Source organism: Paralichthys olivaceus, chromosome 3, assembly GCF_024713975.1.
Source record: "Paralichthys olivaceus isolate ysfri-2021 chromosome 3, ASM2471397v2, whole genome shotgun sequence".
Taxonomy (NCBI): domain Eukaryota; kingdom Metazoa; phylum Chordata; class Actinopteri; order Pleuronectiformes; family Paralichthyidae; genus Paralichthys; species Paralichthys olivaceus.
The window spans coordinates 21,708,219-21,734,540 of record NC_091095.1 but is presented as its reverse complement, the minus strand read 5'-3'; the positions used below and the strand labels follow the sequence as shown (position 1 = coordinate 21,734,540).

The 26,322-nt window shown below is 38.7% G+C and overlaps 1 protein-coding gene across 4 annotated transcripts in view; it reads left to right on the top strand.

Annotated features, from left to right (window-relative positions):
• Window positions 1–26,322, top strand: part of lpp (LIM domain containing preferred translocation partner in lipoma) — a 150,487-nt gene that overhangs the window by 24,938 nt on the left and 99,227 nt on the right. For 2 of the 4 annotated variants that reach the window (XM_020080694.2, XM_020080696.2), the window contains one exon: window positions 963–1,008. The exons of 1 other annotated variant lie outside the window; for it this stretch is intronic. The gene's annotated coding sequence lies outside the window, so the exon portion shown is untranslated. Of the gene's footprint in view, window positions 1–962; window positions 1,009–14,980; window positions 15,061–26,322 lie in introns of all 4 variants that reach the window. One more of the 4 variants, XM_069522493.1, reaches the window with a different exon arrangement.

Here is a 26,322-nt window from a genome sequence, read left to right as displayed (position 1 = left end):
ATATAGCTCGTTCATCAACTTCATTTCCCTGGGCAAACATGTCCCCAGCTCCTGGTTACTTCTCCTCTGTGGCTACCTGCTCGCTGTGCTTGTGGAACACGCCACACCTGAACCACGGGAGCGTGTGCTATAACAAGGAGCACCACTTCAAGCATTACAAGTTCCTTAACATCAGCACAGCATAAAGAAACCGAAGAGAAGTTGAGAAAAGACTTAGTTGTCAGTTGCATGTTCTCAAAACATTGAATTATTCTTGCAAAAAGAAAAAAAAAGTGTGAAGGAGGCATGGATAACAATTCCAAACTGGCGCCCACCAGTAATTATGATGCGACTACAAAGAGATTTTTGCCATTCTAAAGGGAGAAGGGGAGTGTAGGTGTATTCATTCTTATTCCTTCCTGCTTCCTCGACTTGGAAGTTCAGATTTAGAAAAATAGACCCCCCCCTTCTTCAAAAGAGAAGAAAAAACAAGAACTGTCACATTGACTGACGCCAATCGTATGTAGCATCTGTGTTCCCACCACTGCTCCCTATAGTATATGCCACACTGTGGCAACGTGGGAAACTGACAATGTCAATTTATCAGAACAAAAACATTCCTCAGCAAGAGGAATACACATCTTTGGGCCCTGGAGACAAAAATCATTCCACCCCCACCCTTACCTGTATCTAAACAGAATGTAGGACATTCACAACACCAGAAATAGAAATTTCAGTCACAATTATCATTCTTGAATTTATCCCCTGCAGTCAAAAGTTAGTGTTTCACTTTAGGAGTTGGTGCTGCGCTGTAATGCCAACTTTCTGAAAGTAAACAAATGAATCAAACACCCAAACAGCAGCTTCAGACCAAGAAGTTCAGATCAGAACCGATCCACATACTGGCCCAAATGATTATCTCTCTGTGAAGCCAGTTTTCCCTGTATATATGAGCTGTATACTTAAAATCTGTTTCTTTTCAGGTGTCTGATCCTGTTCTTCCCATCGTCACTTAGTGTTAAAATTTGGGTGAGTACTTAACCACATTTTTCTGCCTTTCCACATCAGTGCAGTACTGTATATCCACAGTAGGGATGTCTAGATTAACCGATTTTACGATAACTGCGGTTTGATAACGGCACGATTTGATAACTGTAAGACATGTAAAAACTACGATATGTAACTATGGTGTCCTGCCTCTTGCAAGTCACATTTTGTGTGCGCTAGCCACTGAGACGTTAGTTGAGAAGAGGGAACTGACTCAACAACCTTATTGCCACAAAAAACAAAACATTACTATTTTTCAAGGAAAAACTATTTACAACCATAATACATGAATATAATTTTATAAAATTTAAATGAAATTATGCTTTGACAACTAGAGGTGAATGGCAGGTTTACTCTGCTGCTGCGTTCACCATTCTTTCATTTTATTTACTTTACATTGTTTCCCCACATGGGAGAAGTTCACGGTGAGAGGAGAACTCCTTGTTTACTTTCAGATTCTGACCAACTCAGAGCGGCTGACACACACACACACACACACACACCCACACACACACACACACACACACACACACACACACACACACACCCACACACACACACCTTCCTATTAACCATTATAAATATATCCAGGAGTTTAATTCACCTATACTGAGAGGTAATAGTATAATAAGGAAGAATGTGGCTTGAACCTGGACAGTGTACCTGTTCACTTTTTTACAACTAGTCAACACCTTGCTCCCAAAACTGAACAACTTCCATTGGTGACCCTTCACGATAAAAGTCCCATACAGCTAAACTGCTTATGATGAAAGGAAACACAAATTCACTGACCAACCTTCCACAATAAGACAACTAAATAAAATAGCTTACATAATTACATTTAAATAGCCGCAGTTAGTTGCAGTTGGAGTGGTGGTGAGCGTAAAGTAATCTCACATATGCTCATTGATTTTAGGTTCATCTCTTGTACAGGTTTGATAAAAGTCATGTGATGCAAACATTTTCTTTTCATTGCTCTCCAGATTATGTCTGAGAAACAAAATGTTAAAAAGAAAAAAGGTCTTGTTTTCAATATTGCAGTGAAATTCAATTTATAATATATATATATTTATTTTCTTTATTTTTTACAAAGCAGAAAATCAGAAACCTTCAACTTAATGCTTTACTCTCACTCAGCTGTGTGTGTGTGTGTTTTTCATGATTGCCAAAAATACCACTATTGTACTACAGACATTAGTGGTAATTAGTCAGAATTTTCTTTTATTTAATTCATTAAACTTTGTAAAGCCATTTCATCAAGGTCTAAAATGTAGGCATACTCTTTTTAATTTGTAGTATTTTGTTGTATTGAACTGGATATTTGACATAAATGTTATATGCACATATACACACAGAGAGTTGTATCTGTTTTTAACTTTTAAGTGCAGGATATTCTATAATGATAAATTCTAATAGAAAAAATAATATTTGCATCTTAATTGAATTTAAAGCAGGAAGACAAGGAATTAATTTTAATTGAATCTTTTTAATTGTTAAATTAAATTTTTCTCTAATTTATCCAGTGATTCTATTCTTTTCTGTCAAGTCATTCCTGTTCTTTTCTAGCTTCCAGAGTGGTGGCATCTTAGTAACTGTAAAACAGTGCATATGTAACATACATACAGCATTCTTTTGCCGTGTCAATTGATTTGCGTCACAGACAGTTGCCCAAAGGGCAGTGAGGTTGCCTTAATGACGTACAGTAAGTGCTCCCATGATACATTCTTGATTTATTCAATTATCCTTGGTTTTGAGAAAAACAAGTCATGTTTTTTCAATAGAAAATGTGGAAAAAAGCATAACCACTCAAGTCAAGTAAATCTTTGTTGAGTTCGCTTTTGTAGCCTCTTCAGACAGACATGAGCCACATATTTACTGCTCCAAGTCTTTCCAGAACCCATCTGAAGCACAGGAAGTGATTAGTAATTGAGTCTAGGTTTTAACTAATTGATTGTCAAATCACAACTGCAAGACTAGACTCTGTGTGTGACTGAAAGTACAGCTCATGTGACGCCAGACAAAGACTTTATTTATGTACACAACAGAAAAAATGAAACGATTCTGAAGTGTTACACTCAGTGTGTGTTACACTCAGAAAATTATGATTTTAGCCAGAAAATGTTGTCAGCTTTGATGTCAAAACACGGCTATGCACTATGAACATCTTAAAATTCATGCTGACTTAGATTTCAGACAGTCGATAAGAAAATAGCTGTTAACCTTTAGGGTTGTTTTTAGGTTGTGTATTTTCAGGCCTCTTGTGAGTCTGAAAATAAAAAAAGAACTTATTAAAATAATAGATACCTGTTAATTAAATGTGGATGTAGACATCATTGCTGCACATCTAATATGCATTTGGTACATTAGTTTATCCGACAATGATTCTTTGTCTTTATCTACTAATTAGCTGACTCTTTGTTGGCGTTATTTCTGATAAGCTGCTGAGAACTCCCGTAACACCACATCAGATTTGTGTTTGCATGTCCCGATAACACTAATGGCCCCTGCTATAATTGATGTAAGATATAATGTCATTACTGTTTTAGTCATGCTTGTGTGTTTTTAATTCTAATGGAGCAATACAGAGTTGATTGTTGTTGTTTGGTCCTGTTACTAAACAGTATGCCGTTAGATAAACTGCATTTCCAATAAGCTGTACTTTTTTTACAACAGTGATAATGGAGCAGATATTTTGAGATGGTATAGACCACAAGTGCAGATGCTGAAATTAGAAAGCTCTGAGGTGTCTGTGCTCAGCAAAGTATGGACTGTTGTTGAATACCAACATTTGACTTTTGAAACAGATGGTAAGGGGCTCGTTTGGGAACCTGAGCACTTCCTCGCAGAATATGAAAATGTTGAACAGGTGGTGCAAGAAGATTCCTCCCTTCCACAGCTTTCATTAAGACACCTTTAGTCTTGTATTAACAGTAAGCTTACTCGTGCCCTCAGAGACAGAGGGCAGACAAAAGAGTTGCTTGTTGTTGCACAGACAAAAGTGGCAAAGCTGTGTCCGTATTATGTAGTATTACACACAACCTGCACCAACATCACCAACAATCATAAAACACACCCAAACTCCTACAGTATGACCATCTGATACTGTAGTTGTCCAAATTTCTCTGTTTATTAGAGATAAGAGTTTTATTCTTTCCATACATTGTGATACTGTGCACAATCATTTTTTTGTGAGCAGACACTGTACAACTATCAACCACTCATATCATACACGTTGTAACTGTTAAAGGCTTGCAATAAAATAATCTTTAAATGTCACATTACTGCAACCTCCTTGTACCCTGTTGTCCAACCCTAACCCTGGAACAAAGGGCAGAATGAATAGTCAGGTTTCCATCCAAATGTAGAGCATATCTTTATTTAATTTCAAGAAAATCCGCACAAGGAACTAACTAATGCACTCTCCCAGTCACTGCCATTGAGTATTAGGTTCATGGACATAAACAGCTGGCGGCAAATTTTCCAGTCTGCTGCTATTAATCCATTGAAGAAGAGGGATCAACGAGATGACATTATTGAAAATGAAAAATACAAATGCAGAAAGCATCATGGAAGTTAGCATGTTTGTTTCATGTGTTAATATGAATGTCAGAAGTGAGTTTGTCTCCATATAAACTATCCAGTATTAACTTCTGTCACATGTTCACAGTTCAGTTCTCGTACTTTTTAGCCAGATAGCAGTCGAGCACTAACTAGTTAAACCCTGTGGATTCTCACACACTTTAAATCACTGCACATCAATATTTTAATCACCTTAATCAGGTTCCCTGGAGCTTTTAGAGCAGCTAAGAGCAGCTTGTCCTGTCAGTCTGTGAAACTATAACGTTAGCTAAAGTAACACGAGTTCAGCAGTTAAAGAGGTGGGAGCTGTCGGCGGGATAAATTTAGATGGTGTCTTACACCTTGAGCCTCAAGACTAAAATACTGTGAACCACTGACTGGCAAGCGTTGAAACAGCAGTTTTGTTGTACTTTGTGGCTTCTGTAGCAGCTCAACTTCCCTCTCCTCACCAACTGCATTCTCTGTACAGATAGGATGGACTACTTGTTGAGGCACAGGCCTCTCGACTGCATTCTGACAATAGCAACAAAGAAATTGCATTGTTATAGACAGCTCCTGAAATATTCTGAGAACACACCATCTTTGCAAGTTATTAATCAAATAAAGACAACTGCAACAGGCAAATAACCTTGATATTGCCACGGTTCAGAGTTTCTTTTTGGACCCCAGCACGGAGACAGATTCACAAGGAGATGGTCTGACCGAGCAGGCGGCAACGAAGGACTGAGTGTCCTTGGCGATAGTAGGCCACCAGAAGCGTCGTCTGATAAACTATAACGTACATTAGACTCCTGGATGGTACGTTAGTCTTGACGTATGCCCCCCCAGGAGCACTTGTGATCTGAGGGGAACAGGGACATAGAGACAGTTAGGAGGTCCATTACCTGGTCCGGGGTCAGTCTGCTGGGCCTCAATAACCCGGAACTCCACCTCCCAGAACGCAGCTGCCACAACACACTAAGGAGGGAGGATGGACTCTGGGGAATTGCTGGAGGTCTCAGGGGCTGGCTGTCGGGAAAGAGCAACTGGTTTCTGGTTGCGGGAACCGGGTCTGTAGGTGAGAGTGAAATTGAACCTTCCTAAAAACAGAGCCCACCTAGCTTGCCGAGGGTTTAGTCTCCTGGCTGACTGGAGATAAGATAGGTTTTTATGGTCGTTCCAAATGATGAAGGGATGTTCTGCCCCCTCCAACCAGTGCTGCCACTCCTCCAAAGCCAACACCGTCGCCAGTAACTCACAGTTACCCACATCATATTAGTGAGGCCAAACAGCGTCACCCGGTACACTCGTCCCCCTCTTTAATAGGATGGAAGCCTCATGAAGGGGATTAGAAGCTGAATCTATCAGGTGCAGTGGATACTAGTTTTTAACCCTAATATTATTGAGGCCTTGAAAGTCTATACAGGGTCGCAGGGAGCCTTCTTTCTTCTTAACAAAAAAGAATCCAGCTCCTCCTGGGATTAAGATATCTGAATGAATCCTCCAGACAGCGCTTCCTAAACGTATTGTTCCATAGTCTCCTTTTCAGGTTTCGACAGCTTGTACAGTCTGCTGGAGGGAAGCGTGTAATTGTAAAGGAGTTTGATGGTGCAATCGTAAGGTCAGTGAGGGGCTAAAGTATGGGCATTGTCTTTGCTAAAAACCTTCCCAAGGTCGTGATAAACTAAGGGAATAAGGGATAGGTCAGGAGAGTGACAAGAATCTGATGACAGCCTGTCTGATATAAGGCAGTTAGAGTGACAATACATGCTCCAACCTACTACACTGCCAACTCTCGTCAATGTGGGGGTTGTGGCATCCAGGGTTGACCTAGAACCAAGGATGAGTGAGGGGCAGGAATGACTAGAAATTGGATGGACTCTTGCTGGTTTCCGGAAGTGAGCAGGATGATAAGGGTTTACCTCTATGGGTTCAGGAAGAGGAGTGAGAGGGATGTTGCTCTGAGAAACTAGATTAGAGTCCATGAAGTTCTCATCCTCACCAGAATCCACCAGGGCCTTGAGGGAGAATTATTGCTAATCTTAGCATCTACCAGAGATCGGGATGAGGTTCGGTTGATGGAGGAGCTTGTCTGGCTTAACAGGGTCCCTCCTCTGCCAGATGAGCCTAATCTTTTGGCTTCTTAGGACACTGGACCAGGGTGTGGCCAGGCTGGCCACAGTACAGGCAGAGACTCTCTCTGAATCTCAGCTGCCACTCTGCTGTAGTGAGCCTGGTTCTCCCCAGTTGCATGGGCTCCTCAGTGGGTTCAGCAGAGGTTGATTGAGGGAGTGGGCCAGATGACAGTAAACAGGGTGAGTCCCTAGTGTGCAAGGCTGGGGCTTGCAGGCGACCTGCTCTCTCTCTCTTTCTCTCTCTTATGCAATTATTCAAATGGATGGCTAAAGAAATGAATCCATCTAAGGATTCTGTGTCATTTTTTACAGCTAATTCATCTTTAATATTATCGGTGAAACCCTGAGCGAATACACTCTGTCGAGCGAGCGAATCTGAGCCGCTCTCCGCGGCCAGGATGCGGTACTCAACAGCGTAGTTGGCAACGGAGAATGTAGCCTGTTGGAGCAAAAGCAAGCGACTGGCTGCCTCCTTGCCCCTAACAGGGTGTCAAAGACTTTCATCACCCCATTTTGAAATTGATCAAATGACAAATTAAAGCTTGAATCCCATTCCAATAGAGCCGTAGCCCACTGAGCGGCTCCACCCAAGAGGAGACTCACGACAGAAGCAATTTTTACAGTGTCAGATGTGTACATGCGGGGTTGGTAATCGTAAACTAGAGAGCACTGGAGCAAAAATCGTCTGCAAGACCTCAACTCACCAGAGTAGCATTCAGGCGTGGGTTAGCATGGCTCCGATGAAATTTACTGAGTCTGCTAATCCCTTGAGGGTCTGCTCTCGTTGTCCCAATAAAGTCCCCTGCACCGTGATGGCGTGGCAGTGCATGTGACTCTGCAGGGTCCATAGCTGGCCAGTTTGTTCTGTTACAGTTCAGAGTTTCTTTTTGGACCCCCTAGCACAGAGACGGATACACAAGGAGATGGTCTGAGTGGAAGGTTAAACCTTATTGGTTTTTATTATTATTTTATTGTCTCGCAGTAAGGTGGTACAAGAGGTGGTGATGTAGTGGAGAGCAACGTGTTCGTCCACTGAATCCGGTCCATGGGGAGGGAAGGCAGGCGAACTAGAGAGTAGATCCTGTAGACACAAGGAAAATAACTGTTAGCAACGGTGTTGACGAAACACGGGAAAATAACTCTAATCACACAGTTTAAAGCAGCCAAGAACGAATACTACCACTGTGGTATCGAAGACAAACTGGCGATGACTGGGAGCATGACCAGGGTAGATATCCCTGCAGTAATCATTGGATGAGCTGCAGGTAAGGTGGTGAGCTGTCCCTGGCCAAAATATATATATATATAATATCCAGACAGGAACACAAAAACAACTACATGCTCAAACAAGCATGCTGGCCCAGTAGGTGGCAACAATGTCTATATCGGCGATCCATCAAAAGCCAGAGAGCACCGCTGTGGACAAAGTAATATTGGGCGAGGCAGACGCCTGTGAATGCTGTTGCTAAATTTAGCTACAAACTTGTAATTAGACCTAGCAGTGCCACTGGCATATTACCGTCAAAATTATTGTTGTTTCTGTCGCATGTTCATTACACAAATCAACAGCGGGCATACCCCAAGTAACCTGTGACATCATCATTCCCCAAACACTCTGTTTTACATGTACACACAGATGCACAAAACTTTGGAATGCTTTTGTAAAAATCTGTTGTAGTGATTTAAAATGCAAGGGGACACAGAGGGAAGGGTTTGTGTTGCAAAATATTTTTGGAACATTGTGGACAGAGTGAAAGAGTGGAGCACACAGTACTGTTGGCCTTCAGGTAGTGTTGAAACACGAAAGGCCCTCTGTTTAGTTTGTCCGCTGTGGGCTTATGTGCAAACATCCAGAAACATGGCTAAATCCAAGGAAGCAGATCTGCTTCTTATAGCAAAAGCCCATTCTAAGTTAATAATAAAGACAAATTTTGATTCTGAGTTTTAGGTTATTATACACAAATTAAAACATAATAATGAATATTATATTGAATTTCTGTCGATATGATATGAATCCTACACAGTGGACCTTTAATTGATAACATTAACATTATTACGATAACTTAGCTCCAGATTTAATGTCACTTTTGAATGTAATCATTGTGATACAAAAAAAAGTTAATGGAAAGCTAATTGGAATTGTTCCAGTAGGGTATCTATTAAATGTCATCTAAAAGTCAATTGGTTTTCGAGATACTCTTTTAAGGGCCTTTGAAGCCTGTCTTAAGGTGAACTACATATACAAATATTTTTTCAGTGTCACGGTTGAGCACTGGTAAAACTTTTTTCATTGCTCTATTTTTGTATTTATGTGAATTCATAGTTATATTAATGTATCATTTAATATTTCATTTTTTCATTTCAATGTACTTCAATGTTTTGCTTAGATGATCTCACATTTAACAAAATTCCTTCCCACACCAAACCTGCCTCAAACAATTTCACAGGTGCATTTTAAATGCATGTTGCCATTTGTTTCTTGCAGCAATGCCGAGAGTAATGCATCAACATGTTTTGCCATTAACACTGATGCATTCTTTTAAAGAGTTGATTTCAGGGTTTAGTTTTTTCCCATTGTAGAAATTTGCCATAGAAGCTATGGTTGTGCATTGACCAGAACGTGTCAGGGTCATCAATGATGGTGAGATCTCTACATCTTTTACATGGTGAAAGAGTTTATTCTTCAGATGCTTATTGTACCTTTGCTGTGCAGTCCAAACAGTCAGATTATCTAGAGTGCAGGACAATCAACCTGCCCAGTGTAGGTGTATACACTCTGACACCTCTAAATAAAGACTGTGAAGGTTTCCAGGTTTATTCTCACAACAGTGTGTTTACGGTACAGAGTTGTTGCTTTGGAATAAAGACACTAAGGTGAATCATTTCAAACAAAGAGCAGTGTATGTATATGTATTGATTCAGCTTGACCTTTCTGTCATCCCTTAGAAAACTAAATTATCAACAACACCACAGAGTGCTAAGCATTTCATGGGTGTTATATTTAAGAGGATATAATAAAGCTGTTTATTCTGTGAGGTTCAACACTTCAGCAGAATGAAAGAAGAATGCTGGGAACAGTTATTTACTGAAGGCACAACCCAACTAAATGCATTTTACCCTCTTACCTTATAGAACACAGCTTAGTGCGTACATATGTATAATAACGTATACAGTCTGAGCATCCTGTGAACCGTGACTGATTCACAAACACATTTTTATTGCACCAGTACTAATAATCTTAAGTCAGCACTATAATATGGTCAAGTAGTTCAGTCTGGTCAGAAATGTAGTCTCATTAAAGCATGAGAGTAGTGTGGCGGTCTACTGATGGGGGCCATCTTACGTGACTGGGCCGCACTGAAGCTGTAAAATGAACTTGCCAAGGAGCGATCTTGGTTTCTCTGTTTGTTTGGATGTTCTGGCTCACAGTTTGTCTTTACGGGCCAGATTCTTGAAGCACACATCAAATCAACGGATGACTAGCGAGGCTGGATGCCAGCTGAATTTCAAGAACACTTTAGCTTTACTGCAGAATTTTAAATGCTTAACTCTTTGGTGGACTTAAAGTGAATGGACAAATCCTTCAGTTTTTTTTACTGGATTCTCAGTGGACGCACCAGGGAAATTATATAATGGCATAGCATATTTTCTCCCCATTCAGTAGCCATGCAATTCATATGTAAGGTAAACATCTTTTAGAATAAAGCCAAGTCCTTCGTCTGATTCATCACATTTTCCTCACAGCTTTTACAACCAGATAATCTCAGCAGCGCAGTTTATGTGCATTGATTGTTAAAATAGCTTTTAGGACTGCAAGAAAAATCCACGCAGAGTCTCATCCAAAATGATCTTAAGTGTTAGTTTACATCACAAAATATAATCTGGAATTTTCTCTATTTTGCTCTTATCCTGTGGTATAACATATTGTCATGGTAGGTAATCTGCAACTACAACATTTTTGTTGATTATCACATAAAACTTATGCAGGACCGTTTTCTGGTTGTGTAGAGCCTTTGCTAAAAACCTTTAAAAAAAAAACTGACACAGCAGGGCAGTGTTTCCCAGAAGCACCGACTCTCAGGCGAATGGTCACATATTAAAAGATTTCCAGCTCTATAAACATGACCTTAAACTGAATGATGAGTTTTAGTCATTTAAAACGTCTGGATCTTAAGAGAAAATGGACATAAAAAAAATCGCAGCTCCGCCTGACACCATGTTTCCAGAAAAGTGTTTTTACCTCTTTTAATTACCTAACGATGAGGAGATCTCTGCTCATTCAGTTTAGAGTAAAAACCTCCTGAACCATTTGCCCTGAAGGAGTCTTAAACTTAAAACAAGAGTTTTTATGACATGTTAATATGTTAGAAAAGTAAAACATTGGTGTAATCTCAGTCAAATATGTTCCATTTCAAGATAAAGTAAAATATTTAAAAGCAACTTCCTTTAGCAACTTGACGATCTGGTTCAGCGTCAGCATATTTAAACATCACGTGGTGGAATCACAGTGACAGCTCGTGTGGGGCCTGATTGGATGGTCCAGAACAAGTGATATGAAAAAAAAAAATTGAGAACATTAATGAATATTGTTCTTTTTTTTCACATGGAGCCTGAGGTATTTTGCATTCATAAGAGCTGCTTGACAAAGACCCACAGTTGCTGTGTTGTGGAATCTTTTATCATGGGATCGTGCAGCTCATTATTATCAAATTTGGCAGATTTGGATGAATGAGGCTGACAGTACAGTCGTGTCACTGGGGTAATCTTTCAGTCTTTTTTTTTTGGCTTTTCCTTTTATGCCTGCTTGATTTTCGTCATTTCTTTATCCTTCCTTTCATTCTCTCCCAAAATACACATTACTGTGAAGTTTGTGCCCAGTCTGACTTCAGGATTTAGGAGTCAGTGAGTTATGACGACTGAGGTGGACATGCTTAAATGGTCAAAGCTAGTCTGCAATGCATCTGGAAAATAATTTGCTTGTATTATTATTCTCTAAGACACTATCTCAAACTGATTTACCAAGGGGGATACTCTGTCATAGATATAGTGTGGTTTTTTGGCATTAGAGTGAATGTATATAACAGAATAATCTAATTTACTAGATTAAATAAAGACAACATTCTGTTTCTTTGTGCCTGAATATGTTAGACTTAATACCCCAAATAAAGCAATTGAGTTTTAAATTATCTCTCCACAAAGCCATGAAATGTAGCGGTTCAAATTTGATGTTTTATTGTTAATAGGTAGCATTGGATGTCTTAGCTGCCGTACTGAGGTCATATTGTTTGTTTGCTGTTTTCGGGGGATTTAAGCAACCTGAAGGAACTTGACATTTTGCAAATTAAAAACCTACATATGGTTTATATGTTATAAGCTGGTTCCCGCATTTCTATTAAGGTACATTTAGATTTGTAAACTTTTAGGTCAAGAAAATAAGGCCTGAATGAAGGCAACAGAATGTCTTCTCCAGAATGTAATTCCTCTTGAAATATTTAGAAAATTAATCAGATCTAATCTTGCATAGATCTCAGTCTTGACAAAGTATAACTGTTAACTTCAATCGATTTAAACAACATTTCAAACAGTGATTGCTTTCTTGTTTAAACTATTTCTTTAGGAGGTCTAAAATAAAGTCAGATTTAGGGTTTCAACTAATTATTATTTATTTTCTGCAGGTCATCCTCTTGATCAAGGTTTTTTTTAAATTTCCAAAAGCCTCAGAGATTTAATATTAAGCAGGAGATATTTATATTTTTGTAGCAAAATATGTTAAGGAATTGTTGCCTAAAAAATTACATAATTTCAATCATCAATCAATCAGATTGTATTTTTATAGCCCTCAAAATTTGTCTCATTGGGCTTGGCAAGGTGCAACATCCTCTGCCCTTAAACCTCAACAACAGTAGTTTATGTTTTAAATCTAAAATTAATTGTGAATTCAAAATAATAAGAGCAATTGTTTTTCAGCATGTCTTAAAAAAATGGAATGCACTTTAATTGTTTTTTTGTGTTAATGGTGCAGGTTGATTCATTTAGTCTTTCACATGACGGGTGTGTAGTCTAATTTTCATAGCTCAGTTAATGATGGTGCATTTTCACCAGCAGTACTTCAGTTGGAAAACTTGGTGTCTGATACAGGGACACTAGCTGAGTGCACACTTCAATTCTGACACAGTGAGCATGAATCTGTTTCACTGAATCAATGCTCCTCTGTTGGGAGGGGCCACTTGCCCAACAATGCAGTGAAAGTAATGGCGTATTGAACTGGTACATGATAGAGCAATTATACCCTTTGTTCACAGCTCTGCAGATATGTTTGACAGCTGCTATCAAGCTGCATGTTTACACAGTGACGCAGAGGTCTGTCCTTAACAGACAAACAATTACTAGTTTTCCAAGAGAAACTAGAGCGGTGGATGGAGCACAGCTGAGCCGCGATCAACTTCTGCAAGGAAAGTGAAGAGCAGAAAACAAGTAAATAAGGCATGCTCATGATGCACAGATTAGATTAAGACAACCCTCGGAGTGATTAAGAGGGCTGACATAGATACCCTGGTTGGTCCAATCAGTGGCTTTGGATTTGGGTTTAAGCAGCAGGAAGAGATAAACAGCAATAGCCATCAGTCAATTAAGGATAAAGCCTTCCAAAAACAACTAGTTTAACTTTGCTTTTCAATTAATCCTCTCCGGGTTCCGCTGAGGGTCATAGTGCTGCAGAGTGAGCAGTGGAGGAGTCGAAGATTAAGTAAGAGTCCAAACAACTGGGCGCAAGCACTTAGGCTCAAATCATTTAACCTAACTCAGCTGATGCTGCACAGATGCTTCTTGCAGTGTAGGATTTCAGCTATTTGTTTTTCCTCAGGAATTTTACAAAGATCTGATTTATTTTTGGTCTGTGGATGAATCAAGGAAGTGATCATTATTTAGATTTGCACAAGCACCTCTCTGTTGATGGAAGGAATTTCAAGAATGTGTAAACATTTAAAAAACACATCTATGGGGTGTTGTGTTTTTCAGAGTAATCTGTAAGAAATCCCTAAGCTAAAGTCCTCATCTGCTGTGGGAGAAGATCTCCCCGCCATGCACTCTGGTGTGGATCGAGATCATCAAGTAACATTGTTTACTGTACAAATAAAACAATTCGTATTGACCTTATATGTGTCAACAACACTGGAATCTGATCCCTTTATTTTGTCCCTTAACGTCCTGTCTTTGGTGAAAGTTGGACCAGTTTCACAACATAACGTAACAAATCCTAAATTTTATCACTTTAGACTTGATGTGACAAAGTCAAAGAAGACTTGCAGCTCAACTTGAACACCAAATTAGAGATACGTTTGTTCATAGTATCTGTAATAGGGCTGGGTGATAAAATGATAAAGATAATTATCGGGATATAACTTTTCCTTGGTAGAAATAAGAAAAAACTCATAGTCGATAAAATGTCGCTAGAACTCATTCCATCCATGTTCTGAAAGACATCAGGAACAGCCAATGATAATGAGAACACCACTGCATCAAAGCACCAGTCATCAGGGAGATATAAAAAAAAAAAAAGTTACGTTGCACTTTTTTGAAGCTAATGTACATGATTCTTGCTGTTCTGGGTTTCTACCCTCATGGTTGAATGCACTTATTGGAAGTGCTTTGGATAAAAGCGCAAGATAAATGATATGTAATGTAATGTAAATGTTTGTTTATTTATTTACAATCACTAGCACATGATCCTGTAGACAATTAAATACAGTCTTAAAAGGGTGGTGGGAATTGGATCAATTGGTTTTGCTCCAATCTGACTTCTGTTACCTTGTCTCTGAAAAATGTAGCAAAGTTCTCACATTTTGATATTTGCGGGGTGATCGTGTAGCTTTTGGAGCAGGATTTACGAGGCTGTCCATAGTCAATCAAAAATATTCTGGCATTTTTTATGGGTTCCAGAAATCCAGAAATTGAGTTGAAATTTAAACAGTATAGTCTGACCAAAATTCACCGTTAGAGATGTTTCAACAGGTGTGCTGCTTAATATCCAGGTTTCTGCTAAAAACATGCAGATTAGTTTATGTTCACAAATGTTAATAATAATATAAGTCATTGTTCAAACACTGAGAAGTTCCACAGCAACTTTTCCCATCCAGCTTTTCTTAGTGCAGGAAGTAGAACATTTAATAAGATCAAGGTTGAATTATTTGTAGTTATACCAGATTAGTATGGTTTAACTGATGTTTAATGGGTCTCACATGTTGTTTCTGTGATGATATTAGGCTGAAGACAAACAGTTCGCCTGGTAGAGTTTCGGGAGTGTTTGTTAAGTAGTCCAGGCCCCTTGTCGTGACAACACAAGGTAACTGATTTGATTGACTTTTCTATCAGATAAGGAGATTTCATTACCATTCATGTGGGGCTCTATGAAGTGATGGAGGAAGTATTCAGATTTTACTTATGTAATAGAACTATTACAACACTGTAAAATACTAATTTAGGATGTTACGTATGTTAAGTAAAAGCATGTCTGAGGGTATAGTCACGGTAGTAATAAGAATAAAAGCATTTTATGCAGGGAAATGTCCGTTGGTACTGCACGCTATATTATTTATATATTATGTAAAGCATTAGTGCATTCATGTAAAAGTGGATTTTTATGCACATTATTTTGAAAATAAAAATCGGCCAACACATTTGTCATCACATATTAAATCAAATGTTAAAATCCATCCTTCCATCAATTATATGTACCGCTTATCCTTTGGGGGTGGCAGGGGGAGCTGGAGACACTGAGTCAAACAAACCTCACTATGATCAATTTATCTAAAACTAATCTGCATGTCACTGGACTGTGGGGGGAGGCCGGAGTACCTGGAGAAAACCCAACCAGATATGAGGATAACATGCAAAACCTTCTTGCTGTGCAGCGACAGTGCTAACCACTGCCCCCTGGGCTGCCAAACCAAATGTTAAATATTGTAGTGATGTATTATTACTCTGTTGAAGCAATGAAAATGACACAAGCACAATGTTTAGGATTTGAAACTCAGTTCTTGACACAGGACTGGAAAGACTTGTCCCACCTCACCTCAGTATGACAGTATAATATTGTAAAATAAGTTGAGCCCTTGCAAATTCAATCTTTCTTCATTCTTCATGTCATTGAGTGAATAGTGGAGTTAAACTATCACACTACACAGAGCATTTTCCCATCACATTATAGGTATACAAATTAGAAAATGTCACTATTCCCTTAATTGTAGCTCTACAGCCAATCGCAGGCTCTTTGTTGCTGATAGCTAACACTCCTCCACAGTGGCTGAGAACCCTATAGTGAGCTTAGCCACTGGTATTGTGTGTGATAAAGCGAGTATGAGGAAACCCTGGCTCAGTGTGACATGATGAAGTTATGGACCTAAAGCCCCTCATTGTTCCAGTGTGTGTCTGTGGTCCTGTAGTCCAGCACTGCAGAATATAGAGAGGGAGAAGGAAATGCCGCCGCGGCTGCCAGCCCACTGGACTTTTTTTGCTCCTGAGAAGAGTTAACCAACGATGCAATACCTGCAAGTCAAGATAAAGGGGTAAAGCACCCAGGCTATTTCGTCGGGCCAAACCCAAACGATCTGGATATAATTGCAAAGCAAAATCGCTGTCTGCTGCAATTGCTTAAATGGTAGCTCAAGTATTTAAAAAAGCTCAGATGAAATCATCATGAGCTTACACTCATTCATGTCTTTATATCCTGTGCTGTGCTAAGGGGATTCTTGAGCAAAGTCATCTGTATTCAGTAAACAAAGTGGTATTGATGAGTTGATTCAATGTGGCTTTGCCAGTGAGCGAGCCGGGGAAGGGATTATGTCCCCAAGCCAAAACCCAATACAAGTTTGAATAAGGGGATAGATGTGCAGTGCTTATTGTAGCAGCAGAGGATAAGCTGTGTTCAACATTAAAATAACAACTCAATACCTGTGATATGAACAGGTTTCAGAAAATCTCTGACACGCTTAAGTGGAAAATATCTGTTTACTGTCATAGAATACATCGACAGAAGTTTTTTAAGCCAATGCAAAGGGGAACAGAACCATCCCAGTGGTTTGAAACAAGTTTGACTTGATATTTCTGCTGATAACAGTTTATAAAGGGACATAATTGAAGGAGTTGTTTTGGAAGGCCTTGGTTGAGCTTTCATTTACTGAAGGATTTCAGCATCTCCAGTGAGTCAGGCTGGTGTAAAGGTATAACTACAGCAGCATATGGCAGAGACTGTGAGGAATCCAGAAATCCGTTAATCCACCATTCTTCCCGTATAGGGATTATATATCTTCTGTGACTTTCTTCTGTTTTTATGTCTCGCTTTCCATTCATCGTTCCACAGTTTGGTTTCAGTCACTGCTGTTACAAAACTATGAGGGGTGTTACTTTTTGTTTAATGTTGCATCTGCCAAGCATTTTCCAAACAAACATCTTATATTCAGCTATTTTTATATATTTTTTATTTGTCCTAATATAAATTATTTCTTCTGCAAATGAGCCTGTCCTTAGATACCTTATGTAGATAAGAGACAGACACGATTACGCAGCAACATTTTTGTCTCAGTGTTTGACTCTTTTTCGTAATATCTATTTTCATACTTGTATTATAATTAGTTAAGAAATCTGTGCAACCACAAAGTATCCTGAATCTTTCCATGTCCTTGAAGTTATTAATTGTATTTGTGTATCCACTAACACAAACAGTAGAAAAAAAAAAACAAAGGATAAAGAGTAAATACATGTTCATCTATGTATACAGATAAACACACATACAAAGTTCATATCACTCTCACATGTATACATTAACTAAAGACAATCTGCAGGAGTATTTCAGATCTTAGGGATGTTTTTCTTTAGCATCAAATATTTAGATTTGTAGCTCAAAATTGAACTGAATTTAATTCCTGTTATTTCCGTATTTGATCAGATGTGATTGATGGTGCCACACTTGAGTGAATATATCTTTCTCTTACACGTAGCTCTCAAGAACTGGGATTTAAAAGTAAAGAATCTTTAATTCATGCTAAGAGCATATATTTATGCCCCCCCCCACCACAAACAACAAATGGGCAATAACACCAGAGTTTGTTTTAACTGAAGCAAACATGTTAATCATGAAGGCACCCTTGCATTTTATTGGTATTCCAATAATCCATTTATAAACAATTTACATACAATGAAGTAACTAGGGAAATGGAAAAAGACTGGGACAAGCATCAAATTTAAGCTAAGTTCCCTTCACAGTCATCTGTCATGAAAAAAAAAAAAACATTAATCAAATCATTTTGATTCATGTTAAAGATCTGTGGACGTTATATCACAGTGGTGTTGAAAATATAAAAGTAGATGCATTTTAAAGCTAATTATGTAGTGAGATAGCCATATCCATCCCAATCACCATATGTTTTGAAGAAACGTGTATTCAAAACTGATTTACAGCTCCTACACCACACATGTACAATTACAAAGACACACAGAGACGACAGTTTGAGCCCCCAAATTACATGCTTGCCTCCCTTTTCTCATTTTTCATGGCTTCAGTCCTCACCAGCACAAGCAGTTAGAGTCGTACGGCCAGACACTTGACTTGTTTGTGAGTTCAGGACCATAATTAACTCCGTCCAACCGTAAACTCTGCAAACTTTTCTCAAGAGATGAGGATTCCAGTGTGTCCATGTCCTCATAAATTACATTTCAGAAAGTTTTTAGAGAGTCTCTGGGTGTTTTTTCTAGATAAGCCCCAGTCAACTTAATTGTCACCTAGTCTTACACTGTATTGCAGACTGTCCTTGAAACGCCCATCTACATGTGCGCTACAGTCCAGGTCCTCTCACTTTTCAGTATTCGCTTTATCATTTAACTTTAGAAAGACTGCTCCCACCTCACTGAGCAAATATTTAAAATAGAGGAGACATCCACTGTACTCCTCCAGTATCAGTCTACAGACTCCGCTAAGTCACCTCTCAGCACTAAGTGCTATTTTTTCTCAAATTAAAGGCAGCAATTAACACATCAAGGCTGAAGATGTTACCACTCTCATTTTTTCCCTGTAGTCCACCTAGGTTGCTAGAGGAATGAAAAAAGTCCTCCTGTTGAATGATAAGCATTTCCTCTGCTGTGATAAGAAGCCCCAGGATAATGCCTGTCAGATGAGGCCAATTAATGATGGTTTGATGTGATGTTTGAAGTGTTCAAGGCAAGTCCACAGCTCCTCTTATACACTGTTGTTCCCTCCCAGATAAGCTTTACTTTGTTGACTTTGCCCAAGTCCAGTTTCAAAACCAAAGGCACTTGTTAGCTACCTATCCGAGAGTGACATGAGTAGCTATAGGCCAGCGTTGGATAATGGTCCTTCACTGTCACCTCTGTAGTTTTGAATTAACAGTTTGATTTAATTTTGAGCCGTCATAGGCAGCTGTTTGGCATATTTGGAGGCAAGGACCGATCCTCCCGTAAGCTTCTCAGACAGGCAGTTTGGATGTTATCACGCATTATTTATATATGCTGTACTCAGAAGTGTATTATGCCAAAACGGGAAGTACTACATGCTAATAAGTGGGTTGGGGGGAAAATGTAGGCCATTGTTGTCTTTTAATTTATCTAGTCTGTTGACCATGGACCTCTATCGAGTAGAACTTAAACTTAATCCACAGAAGAACTGTATTGTTTAAACGTTTCACTATATACTACTTAAATGTATTACAGAAACTCCCAGTACTGAAGCCATCCAGAATATTTGGGCCTGTATCTGTAGAACAAAAATTAGGGAGAACAATAGAGAACAATGTGTCTTGATTTAGTTAGAGTTTATTACTCATGAGCTTAATTTGCTTCATCAAACTAAAACGGTTCAGTTGGCAAAAAACTACTGTATGTGTTAATTTGCTGTGAAATTTCAGACATTCGCTGTCAGATAAATTGTAATAATCCTTTAAATTTTCTTCTCAATTGAGTCAAAGTTTCATTTTGTCCAAAACTTGTGACCAATACTATGACCAAATATTTGCAAGACTAATGATATTCTCATCAGCTTCAGCTCTGTGTGTTTTGCGCTATTAACCAATGTTTACATGCTAACATGCTTAATTAGTACAGTGAAAATAGCAAACACTATATCTGGATATCAAACTGCTATTATTGTGAGCATACTGCTGTTAACATTTAGCTCCAGTACAGCCTCTCACAACCGCAAGCACGGCTGTGGTCTATTGCTCACTTGCTTTTCCTGTGATAAAGATTTATCACACCATTCTATCCATATTATTCTTGTGAAGATTACCTTGACCTTTCAACCACTTTTGAGTGATATGAGCTTGAAATAATCAAACTGTTTAGTATACTTGTCTGTAGTTTTCTTTGGACAAGCTACTGCTTGTTCATCTTAATTGCATTTTACAAGTAAGGAACAGAATGTGACTGTTTATTGAAAGAAGAAACATGTCGCAATTTATCAAACAATTTTCAACAAAAATATCAAAACCATAAAATTCAATTTTGAATTTGAAGAGAAACCTCTGCGGTTCTGTCCTCTGTCTCTGTGTTATAGAAGATTCACTTTTTTACTGCCGTACACACTAGGGTGTGCTTCGTCTTTTTGTCTGTATTCTTAGTTTAATGCTTTATCTTCTCTAATATTATTAAATGTTTGTCTTGAATAATATATCTACAATGTTGTGAAACTGCTGGTGTTAAATTCTAAGCCGTAGATGTGACATTCATGCCATCCACCTCTATATGTTTGTGTACCACTACCCATTACAATCAGGTGAGCGCAGACCGTCTTCTATCATCTGCTATTGATTTGCTAAAAATGTGAAATATACAGATCTTTTCTTTGTTTATTGTTGATGCAAATATATTTTTAAGTGCATGTGCCTTTTACCACAGAGGTATGTGGGAGATGGTTAAGGTTGTGTTGTGATATATTTACAGCTGTCAGTCAGTAACCTCCTGAGACTCAGATAAGATAAACTCCTGAGACGTTGCATCTTACCACTTGCAGTATCAAGGAGCACATACTCCAGTCATGCAAGCCATCCAATTCTATTTGATATATCCCAAGCCAATATACAAGCTGTCAGTCAGCATTAGAGTCAGATTCACGTATTTACAGAAAAGTTGTGCTGCTGTCATTAGGGAGCAAAGGCCAACAACTCAAGTAAACTACTCAACAGCTGTTCAAAAAGTCATGCAAATCTTGTTAGGAAGTTTTGAGTTGTTACTTTAACAAACATATCTATTATCTAGTGGGGTAAGTGGTGTTTTTATGCCCAAGCGATGCACGAATAGAATCCTTGTTTTGGCTGTAATTCTGAAACGCTGCAGATAAACAATGACACTTTTAAGCACAAAGGGAGAGTAGAGAGCATATTCAAACAGCAGATTTTCTCACTGAATGTTTTGACCCTTAAAACTTTCTCTGTGCTGCTTTTGGTGCGTAAACATTACAACATGTTCAGCTTGTTATCACAGATAAAAACCTCAAAGGCCCAATGATGAACCAAAAAAAAGTGTAGTTGAGGTTGAAAAATTTAGCTTTTGGAGGAGTCGATCCTCTTAGAAAGAATTAGAAATAAATGTAGGACCTACTGTAGTAATTTTAAAACAACTGCTTGATGCTGTTCATAAAAACTGAATAAACGTGGGGGCAGGGCGCTGTGTCCTTCGTCTGTTTCCTCTTCCTTTTCATATGATTCATATGATTAAATGACATCTGTGTCAAACTGCAGGTCAAAATCACTGCCAGATTATTTTGATAATTTTATCATTTTTATTTCACCCCGTCGGACTGAGACAGAAACAGATAGACTGATCTTTAACCTCTGACATAGCTCTAAGGCAATGTATGACAAAACAACACTGGTTATATAAATAATTTAAACTTATAAGCAAATTCTGTTTCATGAAAAACGATTAATATAAAATTAGTGCAAAAAAAAAACAACCCAGTATATCATAGGTCACTTTTACAGTTTCAGAAAGAAAGCTGCAACCAGCATCACCACATGCCAAGCAAACAGATTATTCCAAACATACGTGTTTGGAAGGGGTACTGTTACTAGTTTCAAATCTTGCGTTAAGCAAAAAGAGAAATCTGAAAATGGCACCCTGATCACCTCCAGTTTTTGAATGGCAGCGTGTCTGCAGCTCCTGTCATGATTCTTAGTACTGTAGTTATTTCACACGCTGAAGATATTTCTGCCATAAAAATACATTTCATGTGATGTCTGTGTTTAATAAAAACAGTAGAGCCCCTTGTATTTCTCTCACTTGTTAGTCTGGGCTGTTTTTCTCCTCCTGTTTTTGCTCAGGGAGCTGCTGCGGGGTGCAGGTGGGGGGGGTGCAGTTGTGACTCTTTGTAGTAGTCACAGCTCTAAATCTCATTTGTAATGGTTATCAACTGGTTGAGGTCCTCACAATAGCTACTGGGGAAAACAAATTGGCTTTTGCTGTGTTTATCATTTGATTAACCTCCATATTATCCATCTGTGTAATTAGCCTCATTATGATAGACTTCACACAGGAGAGGAGGTTTGACATTTTCTGGCCTTTAACAAATGGAGCTCTCACTCTCACTGTTGAAAAGACGGACTCTGAGCTAGGTGGACTGCAGCTGTAAAACATCTTCTAATGCTTGTTTTCCCTTTGATAAAGGAATAATTTACAATCTAAAACTTTTACCCTGTGACAGTTTAAAGGGCTGCCTCTCGTGGGAAAGTGAAGCATGTGATAATGTATTGTCTCATGTAGATAGTTTTTGATTGTGATGGTACGAAACAAAGAACGCACTGTTGCACAGCTGATTCAGATGATGTATCTGTTGAAGTTGATGCACAACACGTCTCTTCTCACCTCTGCGGAGAGCAATTCCTGCCTGTTCGCCTCTGTCAGAGTCAAATTGTCCGCCCCTTGTCGGGTTCCTGCCTGGGTGCAGACAGGATGAGTTGTGATTGAGACCCTCTTCTCCGCTGAGAACACTTGCTTTGACACAACAAAAAGGTGATTTTGCCTGCTGGCTTTTTCCTGTCTTCTCTTCTCCCACTTGTCTTGGTGGGTTTGTGTTAAGTGGCCAGTGTTGTAACAAGGACTGACTTACAGCAGGTGACTGTGAGACTGAGGTGTTGAAACAGGATGGAATAAGAGGTGAAATTCCTTCACTGTAATGTATCAGGACCTCAGGAGACCGTTTTTTCACACAGTTAAGTTAGCCCTTTGTGTAACTGTGAAGGTTCAACTTTTGTGTCACTGCTTCTGTTCTTCACTGATTGAATCATCCAGACCAAATCTGGACCTCCACAGAAATTATACGGCCCCCATATGAAATCCTTTCATAATCCCTTTTGGGCTGCACCAGACATTGTAGGTTGAAGATGCAGATGAAATTAGATAATTAATTTTTCAATCATTTCCCTATAATGCTAAAATGAAATAAAAAAAAAACACCAGCTGAGTATAAGCACTGTCTTTTATTTAAATTTCACACATATAGAGAAACTCGAGGTAAGGGGAGGAATGGCTGTGTAGCCTTCTGGTCTGAGAAACATGTTGAATTGATATCTTCAGTCGTAAAAAATGTACAAAGCTAATCAAACAAATTAGATGAATGAAATAAACCAGGTCAGTGGAATAATAACCTGGCAGCATATTCGTGCCCATTCACGATACAAACAATCATGTATGACGAGCTCATAAAAGCATTGCACCACTGCACTGCTACCTTTAACTGAAAATATTGTGCTGGTTAATCAATAATGAAAGAATGGTTTGTAGCTCTAAACAAATCCCTTATCTCTGCGCTGAATGTTTTATTTCTGTAGGTTTTTTTAACCAATGGCAAGATTTGTCTTTTGCAGCATTTTTTCTCTTTAGCTGCTAAAGTTGTGTTTCAAAGAAGAGTGAAAAGTCTGCTCTTGGTTTATCATTGTCACCACTGTTGTTCTGCACAGGTTTGGCTGACGGGAGTGTTTTATTGAAGCCTGGCTTAATCTGAGACACAATCAATTAATCAAAGAGATAATATCTGACACCTCACAGCGATTTAACACATGCAGAAATCATTCTTGAAATGTACCATAATTATTATTTATTTATAAGTAATATCCTCCTCTTTTATCCCTCTGAGGACTTACAGAGACGTCTCGCTGTTTTGGGACTCACCACTGATTTACTTAATCCATACTCTACATGTTTTATATGGATAAGTAAAATAACAAATTACTGTCTCATATTCGTCTGCAGTGACTTCCCGTCTTAAAGGGATAAAGAAGTAAAATCTTACTTACTTTCTCACATTAACATGCACCAACATCCTGAGTTTGCTGTCTGTGTGTTTTCTAGGTCATAGTGTGATAAAAAAAAATCTACAGGAAATCTACAGAGGTCCATTTACCAACATACAAGATAGGTAGATACTGAGGGTGCAACAATATTAAATATATCAGCTCTCGGAAATCTGTTATATTAATTATATTAAAATAATTGTATTTTTTAAATAAAATGCCATGATTAGTATCCACATCAGTGTACTTTTGGTCTAACATAAAGTAAAGCCTGACATGAACTATAAATGCCACTTTACTTGCAGCATTAGCAGTAATAAAATCATGTTAGCTCCTGAGGTGATGTGAATATAATCTTGTCATGCAGCTGTACTGTTTGCTGTGGCTACGTTTCAGAACATCATGTTTGACTTGCCCGGTCCTCTGATGCCCTGACACTGCTATTACGCTTTCACTATAAATTTTTTAACACTTGAAAGAGGTCCAAAACATCTTTTTGCTTTTATTAATATGTCAACACATGCGCATGGTGTCAGACTTCCGGCACTTTCAAATATTTACCCTCTCGCACAAAACATTTCGAGATCTGTAATGACCACTTGAACTCTTTGCTCTTCCCTGTTTCCAAACAGTAGAACGTGGGGAGCAAGCGCTTGTTTGTGTAATGTCGCATTAACCTGTTCAGCCATTCAACCGTCCCTCCGAAGCAGAGCAAGTCCAATGCTGGGCAGTCGGCAGCAACCTCTTGCGAATGGGAACCTTTAATTTTTAAAGCGGTTTCATCCGCATGGCTGATCCTCCGCACGTTGCGTCACGAACCGTGAGTGCTAATCCCAGTCGCCTACCACCCCTCTGTTTGCTATGAAAAATCTGCCAGCCAAAGTGTATCTCCGTCTTCATCTCTGCAGTGTCTTTTTGAAGTGATGTTTTGATCGGTGCCTAGTGAACCAAGGGCTGTGTAGTTTTAACTGAACTCTACTCATGGGACGGAGCACAAGGTGGGAGAAAAGCAGCATAATTGCCCTTTAAATCTAAGTTCCCTTTTCCTAAACAACTTTATGATTGGCAGCATAACATGCAATATTATGGGCAACACTGTGTGGCAGAGCTGGATGACTTATATTGAGATACACATTTTCAACATCAGTGTGTATATATGTCCCCTTATTACATAATATAAATGTAAACTCTTCTTTATGGACAGAGAAACAAACTCTACTATGAGATATACCTTCTTACTGTACTTTAACAAGGCATTGAAAAATACAGTATGTTTATATTGAACCTTTCTTATTTTGGTATTGACAGTTCTATTACGATAATTATTGACATTGTTTATTGCTCAGCCTTAGTATACCTGATGCTTTTATTTCAATTTACAATCACCCTTTTTCTATCAAAGTGGAACTTACTGGACTAAAATATATGATGGAAACAAATGCCAGCATTTGACAGATGTAGTTAGTACTAGCTAAAATGAATTGGTGTTGACCAAAACAGAGTTGATTGGAGAGTGAATAATAGACAAGGAGCCTGAGACACAACTCCAAATGAAGATGAATACCTGCTAGATTTGTAAACATGCAGCCATGTGTTCGTTTTCTTTACTTGAAAGGTGGTGATGTGTCAAAGTGTTGAAATTTCAGCTTGTTCCTGCCACATGACCAGAAAAATGAGTAAATATATTTGTCATCTTATTACAGGTTAAGAAGCATTTTTATTTCAAAGTAGCGTCTCAGTCAATGCTAACATTCTACTAATCCTGATCTCACAACTACAACAGCCACAAGTTATTCTTGATCAATTTCCCATCAGCATTTTAATATTTGGTTTGATTCATTTCTATAAATACATTTCCTTTACATCATTTAATTAACTTCTGCTAAGTCGCTCATCTGTAACTGACCTCAAAGCTTTAGAGTGGAAACAAAAGACGAAACACTCCTTTAAAAGCAGCCATCTCCCCCATAGATATTTGTGTGCTTGTTTGTAACAGAGAAGACAAAAGAAAAACTATGTAGAGATGCTAGTAGAGTATTTTAAAAGCAGCAGATCCTGAACACTGCCAGATCAAGTTCTGCGGTTTCGTGTATGTTTTCCACATGTGATTCAGTTTCTCAGCCACAAAGAAGATTCTCTACAGATCGTGTCGTGCCCCCCTCCCCCTGAAAAAAAAATTCTGAACCCTGCTATTTTATTTGAGGACTCAGTACTCTCTGTGGTCCTCTTTGGATGGTTTGTTTGATAGTTTCCTTGGTATACATGAAAGATTAATGCAGCAGAAACACCTGCAGCAGTTCCTCAATGAC